At 27.7% G+C, this 24110-nt stretch overlaps 1 long non-coding RNA gene across 1 annotated transcript in view; it reads left to right on the forward strand.

Moving 5' to 3' along the window:
• Window positions 1–8179: 8179 nt before the first annotated feature.
• The window catches only part of LOC107451847 (uncharacterized), a 29719-nt gene continuing 13788 nt past the window's right edge, over window positions 8180–24110 (forward strand). The window contains exons 1-2 of the long non-coding RNA XR_006225413.2: window positions 8180–11458; window positions 16711–16812. This is a non-coding gene — a long non-coding RNA (uncharacterized lncRNA). The remainder of the gene's footprint in view (window positions 11459–16710; window positions 16813–24110) is intronic.

Below are 24110 nucleotides of genomic sequence, written 5' to 3' on the forward strand. Positions count from 1 at the left end.
AGAATATTGTTTATGAATTTGTTGAACTGTATATATATATATATATATTGTATATTTTTGTGTATATTTTTGTATATTTTTGAAGCGATAACCTATGAAATGAGTATTAAACACATCCTGATATTCCAGGAAATAGTCTCAAAATGAAATCTTGCAGGCTTATGATGTTTTTTAAGAACACTTATTCAGCGCCAGCGCTCGTTACAATAACTCAGAGAGTTAAAAAGGATATTTCGCTTTTTTTAAACTTTTTTTTTCCATAGACTTTTTCTCTTTTACGTATTATGAATCGAGATTAAAGTGAGATGCTAAAAATTAGGGGTAGTTAAACGTTTTAAAAACATTGTAAATATTTACACCAATAGATATTTTTTAAGAAATGTATAATTCTATATATATTCTTGGATAAAAATGTATCATTATGCTTTGGAATTTTGCTTTATGACTATATGTTGAATGTATAAAATATGCATGGAATGTATTAAATACTATGCTATAATACTAATTCATGATTTGTAAATATATGCTTATACTACAAATTGAATACGTATATAATACTATTTGTATTCGTTAAAAAAATTCAAAATAAGAATAAGAATAAATTAGCATAAAAAAACATTTTTAAACAGGAAGTTATTTTTCGTAAAACTTTTGTTTTTAAATGATTCTAATGTATATACGAATAATTAAAAAAAACTTAGATGAAATTTTTTTACATTGTTTAAAAATAATTTTTATGAAAAAAAGTTGTTTGTTACACTGTGAAACGTTTTTCGGTCTTTAATTTACAGTTTGAGAAATCATTTCAATTTTTTTTATTCAATAGACATCATTGTATTGTTTGAACTGTTAAACCTTGAGATATTTTAATGTTTATAATGCTGTCTATATCTATCAAAAAATGTTAAAAATGGAATAAACAATAAACAATTAAAAATAATTTATATTGAACAACAATATTTTTTTTAAATATTTTTTTTACACTGCAAAGTTTTTTCGTGCAATTCTTAATTTTTAAGTAATGTAACCGATTCTGATAGCTTATTTAGTGGAATTCGAGAAGTAATTTAAACTTAAATAATTAATTACAGTTTTCCGTAGAAATTGAGGAACAATTTAGACCATCAAATCTTGGTAGATATTAAATTCATATAATAATATGCCTTTTCGTAATAAACAAATTTAAAATAAAAAAATATCAAAGAAAAATAGTTAATGCTGAATCGCAAAATATAAAGATTACATTTTTTGTGACACAGTAAAACTTTTTAGCAGCATTTAATTAATAACGTTTAAAAATAATTCCGATAGTTTTAATTAATAAAAAGGCAGGAGTTTCTCACTGCAGCCATTAAAACTGGTAACATGTTAAACATGCCACGTAAGTACCAAAGTCAGAATTTCTTATGAAATCTAGTTTTTTAAAATTTGAGACATGGTATTAATTTCACTAGTTTTCTTTCATGATACTTGATATTTTATGTATAAAATACTTAAGGAAAAAAAGCAATATTTTTATTTAATTTGGGCTCAGATTAAACAACTATAAACTCACGGTGTATATTTAGGTTCTTGTATAACACATTTCATGTTTATATAATAAAACTTATACAAAACTGTGAACCCAGATATGTAATAATAAATAAACATAAAATTGAATACTATTTTTTCATTCATATGTTTTTTTGAATTTTTCGTCCTCAAAAACCAGTGTTATATATTACACAGTTTATTTTTTTTTAAATCATAAAATATAGCTTAAACGAATGAAAAAAACTATTTTCTTGAATTTATTTATCCTTTATCCCATATAACAGATCAGTTTATCGTATGAAAACTCTTGGATAAATTGATTAAAAATTAAACCATAAATCCTTGGCCTAACATCACGTGCAAATTTGTTACAGCCGTATTAAGGTGCCAAGTTGAACACAGGTTTTTGGTTTACTTGAACCAAGTTTACTTCTTAATTTAAAATAAATTACACGATATACAGTGTAATTTATTTTAAGACATTAAAATATTGATTAAGATAATTTAAGATTTTTTATTATACAGAGTGGTCCTAAAATATGTGTCAAAAATGTAAAGGTAGGTAGAGGGGACTTAAATAAGCATATTTTGTATAGGATTGTGAGTGCGGTAATGCAGCCTTGAGCCGGTAGGGAGCGCTGATGACTGCGGCGTATAAAAGCGCTTGCTAGCTGGATTCCCGCACGGATCTCAACTAGCATGCATCGTTTCACCAATGTGGAGCTTGCCGACGTGCATTTCATGTATGGGGCTGTACAAGGAAACGAATTAGCTGCTCATAGGATGTACAGGGAGCGTCAGAAATCATCTGGACGCTGTCTACGGCCAGCATTGGATAGGACGGGGTGGTCCAATTCCCTGGCCACCGCGTTCTCCTGATTTAACCTGCTGGGATTTTTCTTTTGGGGTCATATTAAAAGCCTGGTGTACGAGAGTCCCATCAAGGAGATCTTGTTGCCCCCTTGTCTGTTGCTGCTTTACATGTACTCGACATGCCTAACGTCTTTTCCAATGTACGCCGATCCATGCGCTGTCGCTTTGAATCTTGTATCGATGTGGGTGGCTGCTCTTTCGAGCACCTCTTGTAAACTGTTGATAAATTTTTATTTTCTTTTGTCTTTACTTGTCTTTTCAGTTTCCTCTGATTCATACTGCTTTAATGTGCCATTACCGCACACACATTCCTATCCGAAATATGCTTATTTATGTCCCCTCTACCTACCTTTACATTTTTGACACATATTTTAAGACCACCCTGTATAGTTTATAATTATAGCTTTACTTCAAATGTAAATCACTTAAATTGTAACTTTTTTATTTTTTTGGCAAAGAAGCTTCGAAAATTCATAAATATATTTAAACTGCATTTTTCTTTCTATCTTTTTTTAATATTTACACACCTCTGTTTACATTTACACACTTTAAAAAATCGTTTTATCGATGCTCCGTAATATCACTACTCTGAACTATAATTTGGCATTGATTTTCTGCAATTGTAATAAGGTGTATAAGTGTTTGTAAAAGCTCAGAACAATATTATGGTTGAACATTGCCAAAGTTTTACCAGTGTAGAACAACAAGTGATGCTCAAAACTTTTATATTTTATCTGAAATCGAAGTTTCAAACTCTTGTTTTTGTAAGTTAAATGTGTCTTACCGTTTCTAAAAGTTTAATAAAATATTCAAATCTTAAAGTCTTGACAAGTGTTTTATAGTTTGAATTTTTCTCATTGATAAAAATATGTAAGTAGATAAATAAAATAAAATAAAGAAAAACAGAGATTAAATTACTTATCCCGAAAGTTTTTGTCTATTTGATCTATTTAAAAAACTAATGAATACGTCGAATTTGAAGAAACTTTATACTTTTGCATATTTTATNCCACCGCGTTCTCCTGATTTAACCTGCTGGGATTTTTTCTTTTGGGGTCATATCAAGGAGATCCCATCAAGGAGATCTGTTGCTGCTTTGCATGTACTCGACATGCCTAACGTCTTTTCTAATGTACGCCGATCCATGCGCCGTCGCTTTGAATCTTGTATCGATGTTGGTGCTCTTTCGAGCACCTCTTGTAAACTGTTGATAAATTTTTCTTTTCTTTTGTCTTTACTTGTCTTTTCAGTTTCCTCTGATTCATACTGCTTTACAAGCTAGTGCTTTAGTGTGCCATTACCGCACACACATTCATATCCGAAGTATGCTTGTTTATGTCCCCTCTACCTACCTTTACATTTTTGACATATATTTTAGGACCACCCTGTATTGGGGTATAATTTTGAACAATAATTGAAAAGAGGAAAATTTGAATGATATTTTTGTTAAAAATTCACAAAAAAATTTCTATTAGGGATCTGTTTCAAACTGTCTAAGCACACAATATTAAGGTTGAAGCTAATTTGAGTGGTAATATGGTTCAAGACGGCCACAAAGATTTCTGATAGGAATCCGTCTCAAACCGTCTTAGCACAATATTAGGATTGAAGATAGTTCAAACTTAGGTCTTTCAGATATGCTTTTTAGTGTTGAAAGTTATTTTAAAATAATGATGCCCTAATATTGACTCATATTATGTCAAGTCATTTAAGGATACTAAGATACGCATTTTATTTTTAGGGCATAAAATATTTTTGATTTGTACCTAGATAGACAAAGCATGGTCTGAAATAATCATTAAAGTAATAATCAGGAAATGATGCTAAATACTGATCATCAAATAATGACTATGAAATATTTTCACCAACAATTAATTAATTTTTTTAATATTTCCTGTGCCCACCTGCGTAAACATTTCGCAAATTCAGGCATTTACAGGGCAGATTTGTTGGCTACTCTTTTAGAGGCACCATATTAGGTTGCTCTCACAGTAAGGGCAGATAGTACAGAGAATGAAGGAACATCCATGCCTTGCCCGGGATTCGAAAACAGAACCTTTCTGATGAAAGGCCACAGTCTGATCGGCACAATTTAATGATTAAATATACTTCATGAATTATTGGTTTTAGTATCTTTTCAAGAATAATAAAAATTAAAGAAAAACATTCGATGTTAAACTAATACATTTTGATTAAACTTTCTTTCGGTTGAACATTGCAAAAAAAATTTAAAGTCTTGAAAACGTAGTAATTTAGAAATTCAAGTCAATTAAGATAACTTTTTTTTATAATTAGATGCGTAAGAGTTATTACTTTCTTTTAATATTAATTATCAAAAAAACTTTTTAAATTATCAACAAAAAAAATTAAAGATCAGTTGGAATCCAATTTAATAATTGCATTCCCATTATTTTTCTCAAAAATTCAACATTACATATTTTTCTGGAAATGCGGATATTTGCTGTATGTTGTAGATTTTTACAGCAAGTTTTGTTTTCTAATTTGTTTTATTTATGATTTTAGGGAATTGATGCAATCTTAATTGTTAGATTAATGATGCTGGTTTGATTCAGAAATTTTTGCAATAAAATTATTAAATAAATAAAGTTTAAATTTGCAAAAAGAAAACCCATCATAAGATAGGAGGACAGAAAATAAAAAACACGATTTAGTAATTAAAGATTATTATTATTATTTTGTATTATTATTGCCGTAGTATTTATATTATATCGCTCGTCCGACGCTGACTGGGAATTCGGTCAAAATATTTTTTTTGTTCATAATTTTTGCCCAAAATTTTGAATATTGATCTGCTTTTTTGTCATAAAGCAGTTGAATATTGATCTGCTTTTTTGTTATAAAACATTATAATATAAAGCATTTGATACGTACTTGTTTACAAAAGTTAATTGAATATGCTTTCAAAACGTGCCATTGTCTTCAAAGTATTCAGTTATTAGTAATTTCTTGCGTTACATACAAGACATTCTCCCATTTTACAGATAAAAATATATTTTAGTCTATAATTAGTTCAAAATTAATATTTTAGTTTCAAAACTGTGTATTTTATAGATTAAAAACATATTCCATTTTCAGAATTAGCATATCGGGCGCTAACTAATTCTAGCTTAACATCCATGAATAACTGTTGCAACAGTTGAATATTGAACATATGATTGAATACATGAATAACAGTAGCAAGGTTCATAGAAAGTTAATTTAATTATTAAAAAACCGTTATTTCACGTATCGACAGAGTCTTTTAAAAAATATTGAGCTAAAAATTAATTTCTTGAGGAAAATTTTGTAAATAAACTATAAAAAAATTACTTGTTTTCTCATTTGAAATACTGAATTTGTCCTGGCAAAGCCAAAACAAATTCAGCTAAGTATGCTATATATATCATACTGAACAACTTTTGGTCAAATAATTGTATCTTCGCCTACTAGGACCCAATGGTTCGAAGGGGTGACCTCAAATATGCTAATTAATTAAGGCAGATGATATTGCTCCAAAATCAGACACAAAAACGCACGTTCTCTCAATAAACTTATCCTCGATGGTTTTATATTTCTGACCCTCAAAATTTGTGTGGCTGCCTCAAATAAATTTTAAATATACGACTTCTTTCAATCTAGACTTCTCAAGAGTAATTCGACCGATTATTCATATTTCGCATATTGAAAAATAAAATTACATTCTTTGAAATGATGTGAAAATTTGTATACCGAACAATTCAAGAAATTTTGACTGTTATTAAATGAAATAATAAATAATTATACATTTTTTTTCTGCTATTTATGAATAAATAACAAATAAGTGCAAAAAATTTTAGATTCGTTTTTAAAAATTCTAGAGACACGTAAAAAGTAAAATTAACATAAAAATAAAGTAAAATTAATATCGCTCTCCTGATCAAGCTAATAGGACGAGATTTCCAAGATTGTGCCTACGGCTTATGTTTTGAGAGTGAGAAATAAAATTTCTTAGGGGGGGGGGATGTATGCTCAATCCAAAAAGTAAGCTTTTGTGTCTGATTTTGTAACTTAAAATATGGTCTGCACTAATTAATTAGCATATTTGAGGTCACCCCTTGAAACAATTAACCGCTTCCTTGATTATCCCGAGTTAACTCGGGTATATGAATGTTACAAACATTTATTATCCCGAGTAATCTCGGGTATATGAATGTTACAAATATTTTTTATCCCGAGTTAACTCGGATATATGAATGTTACAAATATTTATTATCCCGAGTCAACTCGGGTATTGCAAATATTTATTATACCGAGTCAACTCGGGTATTGCAAATATTTATTATCCCGAGTCAACTCGGGTATATGAATGTTACAAATATATATTATCCCGAGTTAACTCGGGTATGTGAATGTTACAAATATTTATAATCCCGAGTTAACTCGGGTATATGAATGTTACAAATATTTATTATCCCGAGTCAACTCGGGTATATGAATGTTACAAATATTTATTATCCCGAGTAAACTCGGGCGTAGCAGAATTTGTCAGTACGTTTTGTTTTCTCACGTTTATACTCAGCCGGAAGAAATAAATAAATCTGCTGTGATTGGTTTGAAAGATTGACAAGTTTTGCTGTTGGATTGTGGGACTGCACACGTGTTTTGTACGATTGTATATACGATAGTTGCTTAATTTGCTTAGAAAAAAAGAATAGTAAAATATGGCGTGTCAATTCAGTGGCATTTAGAAAGTATCACTTAGTATATTTTTTAAACAAGGGACAACACTAAGACTAATATTTAACTTATTTCAATTGCCCGAGGTAACTAGGGATCGTAAAGTGATGGTAAATTAAATGCTTTTTATACATAAAAAAATTACAATTTCAACTTAAAACTTGTGTATTATGTTTTCTTTAGTTCATTGTATTTATTCATAAAATTAAAAAAATATGTTGATTTTTTTACATTTTTTTCCCAAAAAAATACCAATTTTTAATCTAATTTAAATACAAATCCAATTTTTAATCCAATTAATACCAATTTAAATACAAAATTTCAATTCTTACCAATTTTTTTTCAAAAAAAATTGGTAATGATACTAATGGAATGATTCTATGATACTAAATGGAATATGGATCACTACATTTTGATAAAAGGAGTAACAATAACTTTCATTTAAAAATGTAAACAATGAAATATAACCCAATAAATAAATAATATCATGTTTTTGCTATGAGACTAAATGGAATATTGGTTATAACAATTTATATAATAAATGAAGTAATAATAATGAATTTTAGATTACAAATGATGAAACATAGCCTCGAAAAATAAGTAAACTTTTTTACTTTACGACCTATTTAATTCGAGTTAAATACAATTTATATAACCATGCAGCTAGGAAACCTTAAATTGAAGGTCAATATGTTAAAAGTTAATGTTTTGAAGTTATCAGTTCAAGAAGCCACCATGAAATTGATTTTTCCCCTGGTGGAAAAGTAACTAACTTCAACTCATTTATTAAAAAAAAATAATGAGTTAATTATTCAAGTTAAGCACCTCCCAATATACAGGCGTAACTCATTAAAAATGATAATTTATTTCAATTAAGACTATCTTTCTATCCACTTGTTCCCATGGTTACGATTGGGACACTCTCATTAAAAGCAAACGTTGTTGCTATGGTAATGACGGGGGGAAATAGGTCATCGCAGCATTTATTTTTTACTTGCATATCGCGGGCGTAAGGAATGCCTACCCCCCCTCCACTAACGTGTCACTTCTTTAATTGCGGTAGTTTGGAAGGGGTGTGTGGATGGGGATGTGATGACGTTGAGAGAGAGAAGATGGGGGTAGGGAAGTGAAAAAGAATTATAATGTAATGAGCAAAGAACAAAAGACTCCGAGCCTTGCACACGTGACAAAATCGATAACAGTAATTACACACACAGATCCAATCAGAGGCGGCCATCTAAAGTACACGCGAGAGCTGCTAAGTGATGCTGCTGGGATTTCGCTCTTCAGCATCCCGTGTGGGATTCTAAGAGCCAGGCTGCCTCCCGCTCTTCCTTTTCTAAGGATTCCTGCAGCAAGAAGCCCATTTTTTGTTGCCCTTTTCTGCTGGCTTTTCCTCAAAACCTTCCAAAAGATTATGTGCTTACTGAATTTTCTTGGATGCTGAAGACGAGTGAATTTACAGGAAAGAACGGGTGGAATTAAATTCAAACAAGGAAGAAACTTCCTTCCAAACGATATTCAACCTTCTTTGTGTAGAGGCTTAAGCATTCTCTTCTTTTAAAGAAAGAGTTCATTTCGTAGCAATTGGATCAAATTCACTTGTGGAAAAGAATATCATTCGACTTTTCGATACAATTCTCTCGTTGATGTCTATTTAGAAGAATGCGACGAGAGAGGAAAATAATCGATACTTGTTGTTCAAACGCAGACGATATTGCTTTCCTTTCGAAGCGAAGTGAAGAGAAGAATTTTTAGTTAGGGAATATGGAGTTTCGTTTTAGCTTTGGAGGGAAGTGACTTCGGCGCATGCGTGAAAGAGGACTATGAAGAACAGAAGAGTCAATTCAAAATACCAGGAAGTCTGGTGGATTGACAAACTTGATATCAATAAAATGGCTCTTTTTTTCGGAACGGTATTCGCAGATTGTATTTTATTTTGAAGTCTAGACAACGACGATAAGAATTCAAAATGGAGTAAGAGAATATTGTATATGAATTTGTTGAACTGGACCTACATCAAATTTATCACGTTTTCTATTTTTGACAGTAAAACAAGAATTTATGTTAATTTTAAGTGTCCAAATGACTTTTTCTGTCCAAAATTCAATATTTGGCAAAATCCACTCTGATCAAGAAAGTTGAAAAATGAATGAAGAGCAAGTAGTACGAGGTTCTTCATCCTCAACAGGAGAGGTATTTGTTGTATGAAAAAACTTTTCAAACTGCCATTACCCGAACTCTCCAAAGTTCAGTTAGACTTAGAAGGATGATTCAAATACTGGAAAAAGTTTTTTCTTCGTGCTTATTTAATCAAAAGTTTTCCAGAAACTATTTGGGACTAAAGTTAAAAAAGAAAAAGTATAGCTGCATTTTATGGCAAAAATAGTTCTGAATCTCCGATTATTTTTTTTGGTTTTTTTTTGAAGAAAATACAAGCTACTTGGTTTTGTTTCGATTCCTCTACTTCAAAATATCACAAGAAACTGCTTCTATCTAAGTTAGAAGCTATGTTTGCAACGGCTTAAAACTTTGAAAGACTGAACAATGCAACTTTTATTTATTTATTTTCCAATATGTTTGATTATTGAACTCAACATTAAGGAACATCATACAGTTTCATGAAAGTAGTATTATGAGGCTTCGTGAAGCTTAGAATTTTCATTAGCAGAAAGTCCTAAAATTTTATGATAAATTGAAGATTCACTAGAAAATGCAGGTTTTTTTTATAATTACCATTATGTTATAATACGGGCACTATGAATGAAAGTGAAAATAGTGATTATGGAATTCAATAAGAATAATTTAAAAAGTCAATCTGAGGATTGCGAATATTAGTAGGAATCGATAAGAAAATGGATGGAATAGTAAGAGTCAACATGAAGAGTAAGAACTATCGTTACGAAGATAATTAGAATTATTAGTTAGAATTAACGAGCCAAAAAGAATCATCAACAGATTTGAATATTCAGAGAGTAAAAAATCGCTATAAAAATGAATATTAAAATAGAAAATATCAGTGCGAAGATATAATGAAGATAAAATCATCAGGAAGAATGTATATGAAGAATGTAAGAATCATTAATAAGAATGCATATGGATATAGTAAGAATAATGTGTAAGAATGTAAATAAAGATAGTAGGACATCGATGCACAACAATAAGACAGAATCATCACGAAGAATGAAATTGAAGAATGTAAGAATCGATATGGATACAGAAAGAATAATGTGTAAGAATGTAAATGAAGATAATAGGACATCGATGCACAACAATAAGATAGAATCACCAGGAAGAATAAAAATGAAGAATGTACGAATCAATATGGATATAGTAAGAATAATCAGTAAATATACATATGAAGATAGTATGAATTAATTGTAAAAATAAATATGGACACATTAAGAATTATCAGTGTTTCAGTCCATACGAAATATTCTACATTCATGCAAGGAAAAAGTTAGAATTAATTGGAATAGTTCTGTAGATTTATAAATATTTATAAACAGATAGATATAAAGATAGAACTCTAACCAGCACCTGTTTGATAAGTTCTTTTGATTATTTTTGGAGAAAATCGGAAAATACCTGATTGATACAAAATCCACTAAATTATCACTAAACGGAAGTTTAATTTTATTCAATAAAAAGGCATTAATCTTTGATTTAAGCAAATGAAAATAATTTACATGCAAAGTAAGAAAAAAAAATTGAAGAAAAAGAATAACATTGAAGAAAAAGCACAAAATTAAAAGGGTTTGTTTGAAAGTAAAAAAGAAAATATTTTCAACATATATAATTTTGCAGTTCAATTTAAATATTTGTGATAAATTTCTCATCAGATCAATTTGAACACTCTATTTGTATATATATGCGTGTGTTATAATCGATTCGGTTTTACTGTAAAAAAAAAAAACTTTGTGTGTTGATGTAGATTCGACGAACTTTTCAAATCGCTGTCCTCGTAAATTAATTTAAAGATGTTAAATAGTGTAGTTTGCTGTTAAATCTTAAAAACACTAAATTATAAATGATCATAATGCAAGATTAAGTATGAAAGTGTACAGACTTTATTGTTTGAGAAAAACATATCGTAAAATTCCTTCATTTGAAACTGTACTTTGACTTCTGTACTGAAACTGTACTTCATTTGAAAAGTACATTGGCATCAATTCTCTCCCTTCAGAGTTGTATCAAAATGTAACATATTTCTCATTCCAAAGAAGTTGTATTTAGAAAAATATGATATTTTAGAGAGTAAAACAGTTTGAAAGCAAAATTCATTCTGGTTGGCAAAAAAACTTCTTCTGAGAAAAAAGCTTGCTTTCGTTGATGTGTGAGTATAAGTTTATTTTAAATTTTTGAAATTAAAAAAAAATTAATGAGGCGAGAACTCATAAATTCCAATTTATTGTACTTGAATTTTTGTGTATTTCTGTTATTTAATTAGTAAGAAAAGTTAGTCCGTATATCTTATAATTATTATTGAATGTTTGTGTATTTCTTTTGCTTAGTTAGTAAAAGAAGTTAGTCCGTAAATCTTATAAGAGACTAGCTTTTTAAAGGCTTTAAAAATTTATTTTTTAATCTTTGGATTTTAAATTATAATGATTTCAATTCACGAATTCTAATTTTGATGTTTCTGATTTTCCTTTATATAATATAAAAAAGTGCATACTGTCTTTAATACCTTTTGCTATATGTATTTAATTATTCTAAATAATATTTCTATAATAATACTCTAAATAATTCCTTATTAATATTTCTAAATTGAAATTTCGATCCATATTTTAGAATATATAAAATTTAAATAATTCAATGAGAGGGGAATTTATTAAATACAATTTTTCAAATTTTTTGTTATGCTTCATAAGTAAGCAAACTTTGTTTATAAATCTACTATCTGCGAAATTTTTTAAAAGTTTTAAAAATGTAATTTAATTAAGTTTAAAAGTTTTGAGTTTTAATGTTTTAATTCCTTCATTTCAATTTTGTTGTTTCTGATTTAATAGTGTACCATATATTAATTTTGAATACAAATAAGCATATTTTTAATTTTTATTTAATTGCTATTAAAATTCTTTGTAAACTAATATATATATTTTTTCTTTGATTTATAAGAGTTAATGCATTAAAATCTTATTTATTTTACAATTTTAATAAAAAATAAATCACATTGAAATGTTTGTATTGTAAACATTACAAATTTCATATAGCTATCTTAAGTTTTTAAAATATTATCTCATTAAATTAATTTTACCACAAGCACTTTAATTATACGCTAATATAAAGCTAAGCGAAACATTACAAATTTGTTTCCATAAACTTTGAACTATTATTAATCAATAATTTTTGAAAATTTAAAAGAAAATTATTTAAAAAATATAATTTTTTAAAAATTATCTTTTTAATTTAATGTCCAGGTTTCTTTTAAATTGCGAAATGACTCTGAAAAAGGGATATTTTCATTCAAAATTAACCAAAAATGTTGAACATAGAATCATAACTCTACTTTTAACTTTTAAATATAACTTTTAAATTGTTTTTTAAATAATTCCCAAAAGATTTGTTACACTTTTGCGAGCTCTTTATATGGTAATAAAGAATAAAAAATTTCAAACAAGTCATGCTTTTTTTCCTCCAAAAAATTCAAAATGTGACCAATTACTTTTTTTTAAACAAATACATTTTAAATTAATAACAATATGTTGTTTCTGGGATAGTCTTATTTGACGTTACTTTACTGCTGTTACTGTTGTAATCTTTTTTACCGTTGAACTCTTTGACAAATCATGAACTCGTAAAAACGTAATCATGTTTGCAGAAAATCATTATTATTATAATAAATGCAATAATAATAATTATTATTATAATAATTATAACAATAATTATAATTATAATAATTATTAAAATTATAATAATAATTATAATAATAATTATAATAATGATTATAATAATTATAATTATTATAATTATAACAATAATTATAATAATAATAATTATTATAATTATAATAATAATTATTATAATTATAATAACATTAATAAAAAATAAAAAAATTTTTTTAATTGACATTGTTTGACTCAAGTAATCGATTGAAATTAATATTAATTATAACATATTTCTGTGATAATTATAAACGTATCCATTAAAACTACAGTTTTTATTTAAGTATTAAAAAAAATTATAAATTTAAGCATAGGTATAACCTACTTCTTTCAAATTGTAATATTTAAATAATTTTTTGAATTTCGTTACTCTTTTGATCTCGGGAAGCTTATTCTAAAGAGCAAGAAGATACTTTCTAGGATATTTTAATAATACTTAAAGGAAAAATAGCTCGCCTGTTATCTTTTCAAAAAGGGCTGACGGTGTAGCAACGTGACATTTTTGCTTTCCAGAAATCACGAATTCTGAATTCGAACGATTGCTTGAGGGGTACAAGTACCTCTTCACCCTAACCCTACGACATCTTGATAAGATTTTGTGAACTAAACTTAATACTGGGTTTCTAGGAATAAAATATTCCATTCCAGCAATGCAATGATACTTAGCGCCTATTCTATAAAATTTTTATAACTTTTTAAAACGAATAAAATCAATTAAATTGTTATCAATTATTTGTATTGACTAGCTTTTGTTTGTTGTTATCGGTAATCAGAGTGAAGCAATTTATAAATTTTCTAAAATATTAAATCATAATTATTTTTTATTGTTATAATTATTTGTCTTGCATACAGTGTTGAGATTGCCTTCTGACTCTTTTGTTTTTATATATTTTGCTTGTTAATTTTAATACAAACTAACTAGATAAATGCTAATTTAATTTTTATACTCAAGAGTTACTAGAATTTAAAAACTTTTGTTTAAAGAGACGATAAGGAAACTAGCAATTAAATCCTCAGTATTTATGTAATAAACAGTAATAAATAAAACGCTAATTATTTAAAATATAATTTAAATTATTGTTACAGTTTTACAAGCTTAAAAAATGAATGCAAAATATGAAATTGATAAAATAAATATTGAAAAAAATAAGAAAAAACCTAAACGAAGTATAGAAAGGTAGCTTATCAACGACTTTTTTTTTAAAAATAAAGTCTTAATCTATTTATAAATGAACTATTAATAATTACTATGATATAAATTACGATGTACCAAATCTTAAGTTGGGTAACATAACCAAATTTTTTGACACAGGAAATCTTGAATAAAATAAGGAGATTTGATTTGATCTTCGACAAGTTTATCTATGCAAAAATAACGAAAATATGTCTTGGATTTCATTCTTATTTTTCCTGGCATAAAAAATAGAATGACCCACTTAGTATAAAAAAAAAAATTAAATCCATATTTTTATGATAATAATAAAAAACGTTTTATTTTCGTTTCTGGAGGATAATTTATGTTGAGAAGAGTGTTGTATTTTTATTTATCGATTTCAACTTTTAATTTTTTTAAGCAGAATATTTAAAAGCATTATATTTTTGCCTATTAATAAAATTTTTTGAACGAATTCTGTCAAATAATCCGAAAAAAGAGAAGAAAATTCGGTTTAAGGTACTATTTGATGCTGTACCTCAACGGTGACACTATTTGCGCTTTTATACTTGGCAAAAGTACATGGGATCCAAGGAAAGACAATCTATTTTATTCTTTAATATGTAATTGTAATTATTATTACAAATACTTAACCAATTAAAGTTAATTATGAATAATAAATAATTAATTATAGAGTAAAATTATAAATATTTATGCCTTATGGAAATGCATAAAAAAAGACACTGCATGTAAAGAATTAAGCATACGATATTTTTATAATACAAAAAAAATTTCTGATTGTGTTTTAAGAAATTATGAATTTACTTAAGCTATTAAAATTATCAAGGACTCACCATTAGCGTCACTTTTTTTGTAATTTTGAACGAAGCTTAAAATTTATTGATAGTGTTTTTTTTAAATTTAATTTATGTATTTATCTTTAGACAAAACTGCATTAAAAATGAATCCTTGTAACTTCCCAATTATAAAGACCTCTAATGATGAGAATTTCATAAATTACTTTACCAATTTCAAACACAGGTTTGAAATTGGTAAAGTATGAAGAAAAAATTTAAGAACTATAAATTATGTTTACCAACTGAAACAGTGTGTGTTGCATTTGTTTCACATACTTTTGCGCAATTTGTCTTGTTATGAGTCTGTAAGCCTTATTTGTAATGACAGGCAATGAAACATGTCTCCTGAAGCTGAAAGATTATTTTATTTCATGCTTCAATTTATTTTTAATATTATTCTAGAAAAAAAAATAGTGAAATCAAACAGCTGATTGGGATAGTCTAAGAGAAAAAAAAGCACTCAGTAGTTAATTACATTGAGAAAGACTGGAATCCAGTCACGATTGACAAAAAAAAGGAGTTTTCAGAATCCATTGCAGAGCATTGTTAGTGACGTCAAAGTTACTGTCGTCATAAACATTTGTAGCCAGGCATTTCACTTTCCAAGAAGGGGGTAGGGAAATAAAGAGAAGATATATAAAAGGGGATGCTGGAAGAGAATTGGGAAGGAAAAATTGTCTTGGGACTGAACAGAATTCTTTTGCTTATCTCTCCGGAATGCCTCTTTTCGTATGTTCTTCCCTGGAGAACAGATCTCCTCAAAACCCCCACTTGTGGGATAAGGGGAATGTGGTAACTGGAAGGATTTGACAATGCACGAATTTTTATTAAGTGATGTATAAAGGGAGATAAAAATTCCTTTGATTTGTGAATAAAATATTGAGGAATGAGACGAAAAGTACTTTATATACATATATACACATACATATATCTATACATATATATACATAATTGTAACTTTTTAAATAATTGTTAATTTTCTAAAATCATTTAAATTGCATAATTAAATATATCAACCTTATTTATTAAAACTTTAAATTATCCGGTATAATATTATTACTTTGCGCATATCCATTTTCGGGCCAGTTCTAGGTATCTAACATATTAGACGCTCTTCAGTATTGCAGCAAGAACGTGCCATAAGAGATCACTTTATTTACACTTCTGTTTTCATATTTTGTAATCTGGCAATCGTATTACAAAAATATTTTAAATCATTCTTGAATGATTCCGGCACGTGTAAGTTCATTTGAATTCGCTCCAGGCCTTATACATTTCTTTTCGCGTTTTATTATATATCTCCTTTACTTATAATGTTCTGATTTTTTGGTTGGTTTGTTTTATTTCATGTATAGTTTTTAATTACTGTGTTATGTTTTCGTTTCATAAAAAAAATGTTTTTCAGTGCTATTGTATTGGTGTATTTTGCTTTGACTATATTGATACAATATTAGAATGCACTCTTTTGTGAATATAACTGTGTGAGCTGATGAAGAGGTTATACCTTTTTTTCTTTATTTTTTTTCTGGAATTTGAATGTTTTTTTTATTAAAGATACATGAATAAATTTTTTAAAAATAATTTTATTATTTATATATATATATATATATNTTTATATATATATAAAATTCCATTAAGTTAGAAATTTATTAAGTTTCAGAAACTAATCCGGTCATTTCTGCTCTTTTAGGTGTTCAGCTTTAAAGCCCGTAAAAGGTTTGTCTCCACGCTGCTGTATATATATCTTTCCATTACCGGAGGAAGTGAAATAAACATTTCCAGAATATTTATGGTACGTAAATATTTTTTAAAAAATTTCTTTCAAAATGTTAAAAATGCTGACAAATTATTTGTGGATTATTTCTCTTCTGGGTAATCCTGCCATTATTTGTTTGCATCTCTATATTTTCAAAATTTGGTTTCAGCATTTGAAACTCTATGGTTTTCGCGAAGTTTGCCTGAAGTCACCTATCTTTAAAATTTGGATTTAAAATTATTTATGTAAGGGAAAGAGAATTCGTCATCGCGGATTCATCTTACGGTATAGAGTCCTCTTAGCACGTCCACAGCCAGCTAAAAACAGGTCGTAATGCTGTATCCATCATTGAACAGTCGTAAACAATGAAAAAAAAAATCTAATATTATATATATATATTTTTTTTGTTTAGAAGCCATTTAAGTTTTTAAAATTCACAATAAGTTAGTTCCAAATTCATTTCAGTTTAAAAATATAAAAAGAAATTTTTAGTTTTTTTCCGCGCATGCGCAGTATAGGATATATACTTAAAGTGATAATATTTTGCTCTCAGTTTTTAACGATTTACTTTCAAATTTTAAAAATATTTTTTAATTTTTAATTGCTTCAAAAAACTCTTCCATTACTATTGGGTGGTGTATACTGATTATATACATATTTAGGCTTAATATCATATATATTTATATAGATTATATATACAGGGGGTGGACAAAATAATGGAAACACTTCCATACTAATACATTTTTCAGCATTTCGCCAGAAGCAACACTTAACGAATTATTTTATAACTTCAGAAATGTTTAGATCATGTGACTAGTCATACATATCAGAGTAAAGTTTAAAGCTTTTAGATAGTTAAGTAACCGACAATATATTACAAACTGAAAATAATGTTTTTGAATGCCTATGCCGAAAAATGTAGCAATATTTTTGTAACTTGTGACAGTTATTTTGGTTATTAAATGCAATAATTGCACAAAATTTCCCAAATTTAGCTTAATTATTTAAGGAGATATGGACATTTTTATTAAAAAAAGAACTAATGTTTGCTATAACTTTAAAAATATTCGATGCAATTAATTTTTTCTTAATTTTGTAATGAATCGTATTTGGCAAATAATAAATAAAGTCCAATTTGAATATCCTAAAAATTTAAAAAGTTTCAAGCAATTTCCTAAGTAGTTTTCGTACTTTTTAAAGGAATGCTCAAAATGATAAGGGGTTTCTACATATTTCATTTTGTACTATTTACCAAGATTTTTTAAAAATGACTCCAGCATTGTTAGGAATTATCTCCCATAAAAGTAACTTTATTTTCTTCTGTTTTCTTTATTTATTAAATCACATTTTGGTGTATGAACGTTTATTTTAAGGTATTATTATTTGTTATTAAATTTTGTCTTATGACACAGAATAATATTTGTAGAAAATCCCTTATCCTTTCGAGCCTTTTTTTTTAAAAAGTACGAAAACTACATCGAAAATTGCTTGAAACTTTATAAATTTTTAAGATATTCAAATAAGACTTTTTTCATTAGTTGCCAAATATGATTCACTATAAAATTAACAAATTTTCTAAAATTTTTATCGTGCATGCTCAGTATTAAGAAACTACTTAAACTATTCATATTTTGCGCTGTTTGGAATTTTTTTAAAGTTATAGTAAAGCATAAAACAAAAAATTTGTTTTATTTATAAAAATGTCCATATCTGCATAAATATTCAAACTAGCCTAACGAAATTTTGTGTAATGATTGCATATAGTAACCAAAATAACTGCCATAAGTTACACATCTATTGTCAAATTTTTTGGCATGCGGTGTTCAAAAACATTATTTTCCATTGATAATTTATGTTCAGTCCCTCAAAATTCTAAACCTTTAAACTTCAGTGATACGTATGAGAAACCACATGATCTAAATACTTCTGAAGTTATAAAATAATACGTTAAGCATTTCTGGAGAATTGTGAAAAAATGTATTAGTATAGAAGTTTTTTTATTATTTTGTCCACCTGATATAATGCTTAGATATGTGAGTCATCCTATGGTATAATAGTTCTTTTGTTTAAAATTCATTAAAATATAAAACAGGGATTTTTTGAAACTCTGAATACAATTTTCTGTTTTTTTTAGTGCCCATTAAGGACGTAACAAGTTTTGTTTATTTTTTATTTATCTTTCATTAAGTGTTACAAAGTTTTTTCACCCTTTAAATAGAGCTAATGTTATCAACTTTCAAATGGTTAAAAATATTATTAGATTAAACGATCTGTCGAATATTTTTTTCTTGAATAGATATCAAATTTAAAAATATATTTTTTTAACCAAAATATCTTTTTATATTTCAAAATCGTAAGCATCAAAATGCAGAATCGTGTGTAATCAAAAATATATAGGTCTCAAATTTCACTCGCTCTTTTTTCGCTATTACTAGAAAAAAAAATTTTCTTCAGAATTTGTAATAAAGATGATGTCATCAACTTTTAAATGATAAAATTTAACTCTAAGTAATCAAAGTGATTTGTTATCAATGACAAAAAGGAAATTTTTAGGATATTTTTCTTTGATCTATCTCATTTTATCTTATATATATATATAGAAATCCTATGAAGAGAGAATGGATAAAAAATTAAGAGAATGGATAAAAAATATAAAATTTCTCTCTGAGGATCGTGAAGGGCGATCGCAGCAACGGAAAAGTGGAGGGACGTGAGGGAATAAAGGGGGCAAATGAGGGGTCTACGTCAGTAACGGAAAGGGGTAGATGTTTCAATAGGTTAAAACCCTTTTATTACGATTATGCATTTTATCTATGCATAAAAAAACTGAGTTGAATGACCGAGAAACAGTGGGGGGAAAAAAAGGGAAGATTTTGAGGGATAGGGTAGAAATATATTTATTATTTTAACAAACAATTTGATATCATTGTATTGCCTTTAAACATTGTTATTTTGATTTAATAAACAATCTGTCATAACTATGAAGTTACATTTTTTAAATGTCTCTTAAATTTTTGAAACGCTTCAGATATTTTACACTAGTAGAATTTTTGAAACGAGTTCAACCGTAATATCATCCAAATTTGTTGTAACTTTAATAATGTTTGAAATTCAACAACGGCGCTATGAATTTTTATTAAACATATTTTTCATACTTTTTTTTATCATTCTTTTGTTTTATTAATTTAGGTTAAAATTAGGGAAAAATATTGATTTATGGTTATGGTTAATGATTTATGGTTATGGAATACAGTATGAAACATCGATGGTTTTTTTCTGCGTTAAAGGTAAAATCTTCCAAACAAGGCTCACATCCAAACAATAATTTTTCAAATTTGCACTGATTTTCAGTTGTTTAGATTTAAGAGAAACAGTTATTCATAATAAAAATTTCTTTAATTTACACAATCAATTATTTGATAATTTTTTGGTTATGAATGAAAAGAAAAATTTTCAAACTACTTTTTTAGGATTTTGTTTTTTAGTACAAATATAATTACAATGCCGCAGTAGGCATTACATATATCCTAACCTTTATAATCTCTTTTAATTTCAACTTATTTTTTAATCATTCTTTACAGAATTTTAATAAAATTAAATCAAGTATTTAATTTTTATTACAATTTATAAAAAGCGAGTATAAAATATTTTATTCTTTTCTTATCGATCTATTTAACGGCCAACTTTTTATTTCAATCCTAATGTAGACTCATTAATTCACTAAATCGAAAACAAAAATCTATTTATAACTCTTTATTTCTTACTGCAAGCATGTTTCAGGTACACGGTTATACTAATTCTCACAGTCTTGTTGGTGATTCGCTATCGCCAAAGTATTTTCAAACCTAATATTGATTATAGGGTGTTGGCTTTATTTTTGACTATGTTATCTTTCGATAATTCGCCAATCTTGGATCTCTTCCCAGGCTCTTAGCTGTCTGTTGTTTTTGATTAGGTTGGTTATTGGGGAATGTAACCCATGGAATGTTCTTATTGATATTATTATACAAAATTTATTAAACTTAGAAAGTCTTATGAGGGATAAAATACAATTTTGTATCTCGAGCTTTACAAATACTAAATAAAACTTTTATGATAATTATGATCCAGTTTTCATCTTCAACTATTATTTTCATTATCCTGCTTTCATCACGATCTTTAATTAGTCAATTATACCATACTACTCCAACCACACTTAATTTTCGTTATTATAATAGTAACTAGCTTTTAACATTTTTTAGACACTATTAGGCGGTTATAATTAAAAATTACCAGAATATATTATTACTTTTAATTAAAGCATCAGAAAAAAAAGTAAAATTGACGCCGTTGTCTCATCTGCTTCAAAAGACTTGTTCAATGGTTCAAGTTTCCGAGATAGTAGATCCTGATGTTAAAAAAAATAATAGCAAAGATCTGACATTTTTTAAGTTATTTCAATGAGGCGAACTGGGTTCGAATCCCAGCGATGGTTGGCAGATGCGAAGTCCGCATCCGGCTTGCACTAACCTCAGTGCTGAGGTGAAATATCCTCAGTGGTAGACGGATCATGGGTTAGAGTCCCCTTGCCGTCAGGCTAACCATGGGAGATTCGCGTTGTCTTCCTTTCCATGCAACGCAAATGCAGGTTAGTTCCATCATAAGTCCCCTACGAAAGCGAATTTATCCTAATACTTGATCCAGAAGTTCCCTTGTCTTCTGGATTGGGCTCAAAATTGCAAGGCTAAGGAGTTGAACATTGGTGGTCATAAACCCCAAAATTGGACAATCTGTTCAATGACGGTAATGAAATAAAAAGTTCATTCATACATCTTAAACTGTAAGAAAATCGTGTATTTTACTAAAGCTGCTACTAGAAAATAACAACAACAATTTTATAAAAAAAAAAAAAAATTGTCAAAATGGATGACTCTAGGGATTGATTTATTCTTCCGACTAAATCCCCCAAAAAAGTAGTTCCCGAGATTAAAAACAAGAAGCGCTCATAAACAGAAAAATATGATCCATTTTCATGAAGTTTTTCTATTTTCTTCTATCCAGTGTTAGTAGATTCTTAATGGCATAACTGTTAGCACCTTTTTCATTTAAATTGAATTTATAAATATCGTAAAATGATCTTGAGTGTACTTAACTGAACTAAGAGAAAAAATAAATTTTTGTTTTATATTTTTGAAAAAAAAAATGCCGTGGTGTTCTTTTTTATTTCAGAAAAAAAGAGAGTGCTCATAAAACAACATTTAAGCTTACGAATCGTTTCTCTTATATTGTCTATAATGTATTTGTTTCCAACAATTACGAAATAGCTTTACTAAACTTTTCTGCAACAATCATCACTTCTTAACTGTAATAAATTAAATATGAAATGAGTTTCTTGTGTGAAACAGTGCAATTTTAGAAGAAAAAAATTACTCTTTAGATTCTTCAGTTTCAAGAGAAAAGCTCAGTTTTTAATTGTTTGAATTACTTGTGCTCAATATTGTGTTTTTGCTAAATAAAACGATTTGAAAAAAATCATCGATGTTATGACGTAGCACAATTAGTCCAATATCTTTACACATACGTTTTTGACCTGCAAAAAAAAAATGATTTTTAGACACGGTGAATTTTTGATTTTTATGCTATTTAAACATGATGCTATTTAATGACGTAACGCAATTAGCCCGATAAGTTTTGACAAAAAAAAATGATTTCTGCACACAGAGAAGTTTTGCTTTTGGTTTGATTTTGATGCTATTTAAACTTGTTCCATTTATTTAAAATCAGTATTGTTCCTTTCCGATAATTAGACCTAGAACTATACGAATTCAATACCCTTAGTCTAATAATTCTCAAGAATTCCATATGTCATTTGAATTATTCTAAATTTAGTGAAAATCGTTTTGAAGACATGAAAGGAAATTTTTTACATCTACAATGCTAATATATTTCCTTGAAGCAAAAGCTATTTATTACATTAAATTAATATTCTAAATTAGATGTGATTTTAATCAGATTCAAATTTAAATAAAAAGAAAAAACCCTCAAGAAAATTAGTAATGAAGTCATTTCTATAAGACTCTACTATACAGATTTTTGTCCACGGATTTATATTTAAAATATAAGTAAACATAAGAAATAGTAAAGGAGTAGTTTTAATAAATTTATATTATAAAGTAAATGAGGATAATTTATCTGGCCTTGGCGCATTTTTGTGTGATAGACGCGATATATTACATAAAAAAACATGTACAGCAAAATAGTCGTTGATGGAAGTTGGTCGTTCGTAAAAATTACCTCCATTGACTTCAAAATTGTTTTCGAAGGGACATGATTTTTCGCAAATGATTATAATTTTCTTGGTACCACTTCTGTTGGAGTCATGAACAGACGGATCTACGAATAAAATTTAGCGTCTATAAAAATAATCCCAACCGATATAATTATGTATAAAAACAAATTTATCAATTATGAATGATAAAGCTATTTTAAATAAATAAACAATTGTGTTTTTTGTTTAAGTTTACATGTAATTTCATATAATAAAAAATAGTTAGCTTTAAAAGATGAAAAGAGGTTTGCTTGTTTGAGACGTTTTTTTTCTTCTTCTAAAATAACGTTTTTTTTTCTAATTACCTTCCAACTCTAAAAGATTGATAGTATCGTCTTTAGTGCATTCTGACTGCAACATGAGATTGTATCGTCTTTAGTGCATGCTGACTGCAACATGAGATTCTATCGTCTTTAGTGCATTCTGACTGCAACATGAGATTGTATCGTCTTTAGTGCATTCTGACTGCAACATGAGATTTTATCGTCAAAAAAACTTTCTAAATAAAAGCCTCACACCAATATTTTGAATACATATTAATCAACTTATTTGTTTTGTTCAATACTTTGTTTCGATGCTTTTTTTTTTGTTTCCTTACTTGGCGTTTTCCGCATTTGGTGTAGATGTTAAACCGGCTGCTGCGAGAGTTTTTAATGGTCTCTCCTAAAGGTTTTATTCTACACAAAGTCTATGTAAAAAAATTCCGTGTTCTAAAGTGATCGTAAATAGAGGTTCTTTAATGGAGGTTTCACTGTACTACAAAGATGTTTTTTAATACTTTAATCATATTATTTTAATCAGATATTAATTTAGAAAGCAATAAATAAGCTTAAAACATAGTAATGGAGTCATTTTTGTGGGCGTAACAATTAAAAGTAATTGCTATTTAAATTTTTCGTGTGTTAAATACACTTTATTATGTAAAACTGTGAAACTAAAAGGAATGCAGTTTAAAATTAATTAGATATTATTCTAACCAGATGAAGAGTTAAAAAAAAAAGAATATAAAGTATAGTGGATAATCTTA

Source organism: Parasteatoda tepidariorum, chromosome 4, assembly GCF_043381705.1.
Source record: "Parasteatoda tepidariorum isolate YZ-2023 chromosome 4, CAS_Ptep_4.0, whole genome shotgun sequence".
Taxonomy (NCBI): Eukaryota; Metazoa; Arthropoda; class Arachnida; order Araneae; family Theridiidae; genus Parasteatoda; species Parasteatoda tepidariorum.